This window comes from Salvia miltiorrhiza, chromosome 7, assembly GCF_028751815.1.
Source record: "Salvia miltiorrhiza cultivar Shanhuang (shh) chromosome 7, IMPLAD_Smil_shh, whole genome shotgun sequence".
NCBI classification, from domain to species: Eukaryota; Viridiplantae; Streptophyta; class Magnoliopsida; order Lamiales; family Lamiaceae; genus Salvia; species Salvia miltiorrhiza.
In genome coordinates this window covers 16,943,818-16,951,540 of record NC_080393.1, presented here as the reverse complement: position 1 = coordinate 16,951,540, position 7,723 = coordinate 16,943,818, and the positions used below count along the sequence as shown (strand labels likewise).

The 7,723-nt window shown below is 37.7% G+C and overlaps 1 long non-coding RNA gene across 1 annotated transcript; it reads right to left on the bottom strand.

Annotated features, from left to right (window-relative positions):
- Window positions 1-4,154: 4,154 nt before the first annotated feature.
- Window positions 4,155-5,303, bottom strand: LOC130995626 (uncharacterized). Its single transcript, XR_009092229.1, has 3 exons — window positions 5,143-5,303; window positions 4,805-5,040; window positions 4,155-4,570 (listed from the first exon to the last, which is right to left on the bottom strand). It is a non-coding gene; the product is annotated as an uncharacterized LOC130995626 (long non-coding RNA).
- Between the last annotated feature and the right edge of the window lie 2,420 nt (window positions 5,304-7,723).

Sequence of the window (7,723 nt, the reverse complement as noted above, 5' to 3'; positions counted from 1 at the left end):
TAGGACCTAAAACGGTGGATTGTATCTTCATTGGTCATGCACTTAATAGCAGTGCCTATCGTTTTATAGTGCACAGATCGGAGATACCTGATATACATGTTGGGACAACGATAGAATCAAGGAATGCTATATTCTTTGAAAATATCTATCCTAACAAGGATAAAGGTACATCGAACTCTAATGATGGAGTTGATGGTGATGCTACAGGTTCTAAACCTATGGAAGTAGCTAGTAATTCTACTCAAGTAGATGATGCCACGGGTTCTAATCATGTACCACCTAATAGGAAAAGACCAAGGTCTAAACCTATGGATGTAGAACCGAGACGTGGGGAACGAGTTAGAAAAGCTAATGTCTATGGACCGGATTATGTTGTCTTGATGCTAGATGGCGAACCGGTGACGATTAAAGAAGCTATATCTGGCTCAGATGCAGCTCTCTGGAAAGAAGCCATCGATATTGAGATTGATTCCATTATGCAGAATCATACTTGGGTGTTAGTGGATCTACCACCTGGAAGTAAAGCTTTAGGATGCAAATGGATCCTAAAGAAGAAGTACAAATCTGATGGTACTATAGATAAGTACAAAGCCCGACTTGTCGTTCAAGGTTTCAGGCAGAAAGAAGGGTACGATTTCTTCGATACCTATTCACCTGTGACCAGACTAACATCTATTCGGATGCTTCTCGCTATTGCTGCCTTGCACAATCTCGAGATTCACCAAATGGATGTGAAAACTGCGTTCTTGTATGGCGAGTTGGAAGATGAAATATATATGAAGCAACCTGAAGGGTTTGTAGTACCTGGGCAAGAGCACAAAGTATGCAAACTTCAAAGGTCTTTATATGGGTTGAAGCAAGCACCGCTTCAATGGCATTTAAAATTTGACAGTGTAATGTTGTCAAATGGATTCAGAATCAATGAGTGCGATAAATGTGTCTACATTAAGAATTCTAATAACGGATATGTTATTGTTTGTCTTTATGTAGATGACATGCTCATCATGGGAAGTAATTCCCGAGTGATTCAAGAAACCAAAGGCATGCTAAGTAAAAATTTTAGCATGAAAGATATGGGCTTAGCTGATGTTATCCTTGGAATTAAAATTCTAAGAAGACCTGATGGTATTACTATAACACAATCTCACTACGTTGAGAAAGTGTTAAAGAAATTCAACGCTTTTGACAAGCCAATAGCTAAGACACCATGGGAACCTAGTGTGCATTTGAGTATACACAAGGGAGAACCTGTTGACGCGATAGAATATGCGAAGATTATTGGGAGCTTGTTGTATCTAACAAATTGCACTCGTCCCGATATAGCATGCTCGGTCAACAAGTTGGGCAGCTTTACAGCTAACCCTAGTAATGAACATTGGAAAGCTCTTGAAAGGGTTTTGAGATATTTGAAATATACTCAAAACTATGCGATTCATTATACTAGGGAACCCTCTGTACTTGAAGGGTACTGTGATGCAAATTGGATATCTGATGCCAAAGACTCGTTTTCAACGAGCGGTTATGTATTCACTGTGGGGGGTGGTGCTGTGTCTTGGAAATCCAAGAAGCAAACATGTATTGCTAGATCGACCATGGAATCAGAATTCATAGCTTTGGATAAAGCTGGTGAAGAAGCCGAGTGGCTTAAAAATTTCCTCGAGGATATTCCATGTTGGTCGAAACCTGTGTCGTCCGTAATAATTCATTGTGATAGTCAAGCTGCTATCGGACGAGCACAAAACCATTTGTATAACGGTAAGTCGAGACATATTCGTCGACGTCATAATACCGTGAGACATTTGATCACTAGTGGAGTTATCTCAATTGATTATATAAGATCAATTGATAACATAGCGGATCCTTTGACAAAAAGTATCCATCGAGATCAGATGTATAAACTGTTAGGGGGAATGGGTTTGAAGTCCACAAATTAAGGATAATCATAGTGGCAACCCAACCATGATGACTGGAGGATCCCAAGAACTTGGTTCAATGAGACAACTAAGCTATGAAAATCCGTGTGTTGAACACTCGAATTGCCTATTCCTTGTAGAACAGTGAGTGTTCGAAAACCTGCACGTGGTGAGGTTAAGTCTTTGACTTTTAATGACTCTAGAACTCCTCGAAGAGGACAAGTATAGCAGGATACTTGAGTTAAGAGTCACCTATGTAAGTGTGAAGTGGGGCCGCTTCGATTGAAACACTTATGAATCCAAAGAGGTGTTCCAAGGCCTGTAATGGACACAAACGTGTGAACGAATAAGGATTGAAGCAATATTGTGTCAATATTGTTGACTAAGTATACACCGAGGAGGACTAGTTCAAGGAACACAATCCACTAGGCCGCCGGTATACTCGATAATATTGACTATGGCAGGTTCAAAGCCACAAGCTACCTTTCCAAATGCAATGCTGTATCTTAAGAGGACTGAGCTAAGTGTTTGCATACTTTCGCATACTGATTTCTCACTCATGTGGGGGATTGTTGGAAATATGGTTTTGGAAATATGGTTTTATGCCATATCTGAAAATTATTATTTAATTAAATATTTATTATTTAATTAAAATAATTATTGGATGTTAATCTACATCTCGAGTAGATCAATGTGATATACTTGAAGTCTCAAAACCGATTTCCGATGAGTGAGATATTGTATGTCAAAGTTTGGATGTTGAAGAGGAAAAATAACATTTGTTATGTTATCCCACATTGGAAAACATAGAGATGTTTTTCATGTATAAGAATAGCAAAGCACATGGAGTTAATAAATTGACTTGTGGGCTTGCTAGTGGGCTTGATCTAAGTACTAGCCTCGCGTGCACACACACACGCGCGCCGCCGCCGACGATCGATCGGACGGACGGACGACGACGTCGTCGCCGCCGCCGCCGCCGGACGGGCGGGTCGGGTACGGGCCGCGGCCAAGGACTTGGATCTTGGATCTTGGCAATTGGTGCTTTGGGGTGGTGTTTGGGGCCCAAACTATTTTTTGGACCAACTCCATTGGGCTTTTAATTTTTGGCCCAACAGAATTATTTTCTTGGCCCAACTGATTGTTTTTCCAAGCCCAGCCCATTGCAGCAGCAGAAGAAGCAGCAGCAGTATCAGAAGCACGCCAGCTTCGACTTCTGCATGGCGTCTTCAATTTTGCAACTAAGTTTCTTCAATGACTGCGCCCACCGGCCAACTCTTCAACCTTTACGGCTTCCAGCCGTCGGAGTAGAATTCAAGGTATTGAATTCATACTTACCACATGTCTATAAATAGACTTGTGGAGAGCATGCAGATACAAGGAACAACACCAACAAATTTCTGCATTCTGCCATTTACAATCACACTCTCTGCAAACACTTGTGCTCAGTTCTTGATCCTATTAAGTTCGCCGGAGCTCGCCGGATTGTGGTGCTACATCCGACGAGACGTAGTCGTTTTACGTTTGGGGAAGATACGCCAAACCGAAGAGCACTACCGGGGCGATAATCTTCTTGCGGGAAGAGATTCATCTCGACTCGACTTTGTTTATACGTATAATTTATTTATACAGTGTATTTCAGTTGTATCGAATTATTTGAGTTGTAATTTCTCAAATTATTTACTTTGTAATATTTTCAATTATTTTGAGTTGTAATTTCTCAAAATAAATATTTTGTAATATCTCGATCGTGTACCCGGTTCTAACAGCTTCTCTACTTGAGAATTTACTAAGATAACCAGATTGAAGTATCAGATGTCTCAATCAGAAAATGGGAACAATTGCCAATACACAGAATGATACGGAGAATAATGTGTGCATTAAGTATTTTCCTGTGTAAACACAAATCCAGATAGGATGGAGGCTGGTTATATATCTCTTGCTTTGCTTGCCTTTATATCTTAGGGCATCCACTATGGTGCTACCCATAGTGGATGCCACATGTGTGCCACCTCATCTACTACCTCATTTTTCAACTATCCTATATTTTCTCCACTATAACACTACCTCACTTTTAACTATTCATGGACCCCACTATCATTATTATTTTACCAATAAATTTGTGTATTTAATTTTGTGTTATATTTTATTTTAATAAAATTAATATAATTATATGAACAAATTAATTTATTTAAATAGTATAATTTAATTTTAAAATTAATATAATTATGCTAACAAAAATTAAAATTCAAACGCGCATTTTCTTGAAAATTAATTTCTTACAACACACAACTAAAATTAAAAACATAAATTTAAATACACACAACATCTTAAGTTCAAAATATGGTTGTAGCTAGAACAAAATATGAAAGAAAAACTAAAAAGAATGAAAAAAGAAAAAAAACGAAAATGAGAAAAAGCGAAAAAGGTGAGGAGAGAGAATGTTGGCAGCCATTTTTTTCAAGAGGGAGGTCCCACCATCATTGCCAAGAACCGAGTTCCTGCCTTGGTACCCATTTCCTTGTTGGGTTCTTATTTTTTGCTCCTCACTATGGTGCTACCAGGTTCTATCTTTGCCACATGGGCATAAGGACCTCCCATAGTGGAGGCCCTTATAAGTAGAGCTTATGACACCTCGTATTTGCTTTCCAGCTTGCCTATATGGACAATATATATTGTTTTTTAGGATTAAACATCATAAAAAGCGAAACTTCATAATATAAGAATATTATCCCTCCGCCCAATTAAAAAATGCAATATTCCATCTCCAAATTTAACATCATAAAAAGCGAAACTTACATCGGTAAAATAAAAAAGAAAGCAATAACCCAAATGATAATTAAATTGATGAATGATTCTCAGAAATCAAGAGTAAGATTTTTGTCACTGACCTGCGATCCTGGATCGGAACCAAACATGTTTGAGAGCAATCCGAGAAGTTCGATTAGGATCGTACTCTATCCTTTCCACGATTCCAGTGGCCGAAGTGCTTCGTTTCAGATCGATTCTGCGCTGAAATCAAAATCTCCTCGTCTTCGTTGAGAAGTTTCTTCCATCTATATTCCCGAATTGACCGCGGTGCGGCGAAATCGAAGCATCGCTAAAACTGCTCGTCTCTACAGGAGACCTGATCCGTGTAATGATTTAGGAGTCAATTTCTCAGATCTGGGAATGAAAGTGCCATTATTTTAGGAAATACGGATGTAAGGCTAAGCGAGTAGAGAGGAACCTGAAAATGGAGGTGGATAGTCTCGCCGTGGCACTGCGAGCGGATGTAGAGGCGGAACGGAAGACTGTTCTCACGGCGGCGGACATGACGTAGTGTGTTTAACGATCAAAAGCGCCGACGAGAAATGAAGAAGCAGCTTGAGGGAGAAATTTTTCGTGAAGAAGAATAGCGGCGCGGCGTTCCCTGGTGAGCTGCAGCCGGCGGCGACGACTTATGATTCTAGATTTGGGAGGGGAAGAGAGGCGCATATATGGTAGGGCGTCAGAGAAGAGCTGGCATACCATGGAGGCTCCTATGGTAAGGCGTCAGATACCAAATTAGGGCGTTTGCATTGATATGGAGAGAGAGAGAGATTTGAGCCATTGATCAAGCTATGCCGAGAAAATACCAAATTAGGGATTGATGGCTGTGAAGAACTGAGAAGCGTGAATTTTTTTTTTTGAGTAAAAGGTAGAATTTAGATAAAACAGAATAGAGAACTTGGAGAGTGCCACGTAGGATAGAGAATCATTGTGAGCTCTCCAATATGTATTGTATTATATAATTGATAGATATCTGAATTTATATATAAATAAATTTACCAAATTCATAACAATAATCGGTGCGGACCGTATGTAACATCGAATTCTATCTCTTGCTTTCTTGTTCGTCAACAAAGATCGCTTTCACTACTATTTATGGACAATGATTATATTGATTGTTTGGGTTAAGCAACTAATAATCATAAAAAAAAATGCACGAAATGAGCGGAAAATGTCGCTCCCGATGCTTAATCTTATCATTGTTTTATAAATATTGTGTTTGTGGAAACATAGAATAAGCCAAATTGGGGAGAGAACACCATTAAAAGACAGAAGCGAAATAATTTCAAAATAAGGTTAGATACCGGCCTCACATCACCATGTTTGTCATAATCAACGTCAAATCATTGCAAAAATTTAACCACCAAAATTAATCATACTCTAAACATGTCGCTCCTTTTGGACGGTCCAATTCATATGTATATCTATAAATCGGAAGAGTCTATGCTACACCCATGCGTATTACGCCTTGCGCCTAGGATGCTTACACGTGTAAAGCTTTTTTACTGTTCAAAAATGTCCCTGGTTTGGACAATACCGGCGGTTTATGATGTATCTCTTTTACTGTAAAACTCTTAATTTCAATATTTTGGGAACACCGAACACTCTCTCAAAATAAAAAATAAAAATAATTTGGGAACACCATTCACATTTAGACACGTCAAACGTCGATCTCTGTACCTTTTTTTTTCGGTTGAACCAAAATAAATTGAATTACAGATTTCGCTGTTTAATTAATTTTTTTGTCGTCCGAAAAAGCTTGTGCGGGAAGTATGTTTACAGTACCTATTTTCTTGACATTGGAAATCTCTCGCCGGAGAACTTAGAGCACCGATGACAAAGGTAACTTATAAAAAAATACTTTATACATTTGTTTACTAAATATAAAAATTATGACATCTCTTAAAATTGTTATATTATTTATTTTGTGTGTATTAATAAAATATATATATATATAAATATATAATTTGAAAATATCTAACAATAGATTTGAGAAACACAGTTTGTTTCATATTTTTCTTTTCAATAACAATCTTGAATAAAAGCTTATATTTAATTTGAAATAAAGACACACACACATTATATAGATATTTATATAGACACACACACATTAAAACATAATTTTACAATTTGTTCCCCCACCAATTTTTTCATTCTATTTAATTTAAGAAGTATATTGAATAATTTATTATGAATAAAAAAATATGTATTTAATCTGTGATGAATTTGTTATATTCATTATTAATTAATAAAATTAATTGGTATTTTCACTATTGATAATCTAAATTTGACAATGTATACATTATCCGGCGGTATTCTCAATTTTTCCGGAGGTATTCTCAATTTACCCGACGGTATTCTCAATTTTTCTGACGGTATTCTCAATTTATCCGTTGGTATTTCTCAATTTATCCAGGAGGTATTCTCAATTTAATCTGGCGGTATTCTCAATTTACCCGGAGGTATTGGACAATTTTCACTTGAATATCCAATTGCACTTACAAACGAGGTTACCACTAACAAAAAAAATGCAATTAATGCAAGCACAACATACGATCAGATCACCGAAACCAAGAACAACCCAATTGTTGGCGTGTGGAGATCTTTCACGTTCACTCTTTCGGGGCATCAATGTCGTTTTGAAATTATCTAATACTCCCTTCGTCCGCCAAGATTATGTCACAATTACTATATTGGGTGTTCGCCAAGATTATGTCACTTTCATTTTATGGCAATGGTCCCACTATCCTCTTTAATATTTTATCCTTACTACTCCCTCCGTCCACCAATTATATGCCACTTTACTTTCGGCACGGGTTTTAATAAAATGTGAGTGAAGTTGGTACTGGAGTAAGAGTCCCACTTTAAATGTGAGTGGAATGATGTGGACCCCACTACTAAAAATAGATGTGGCATATTTTTTGTGGACGGACGAAAAAGAAAATTGTGGCATATCTTTGGTGGATGGAGGGAGTAACACTCTTTATTTACAAAAAAAT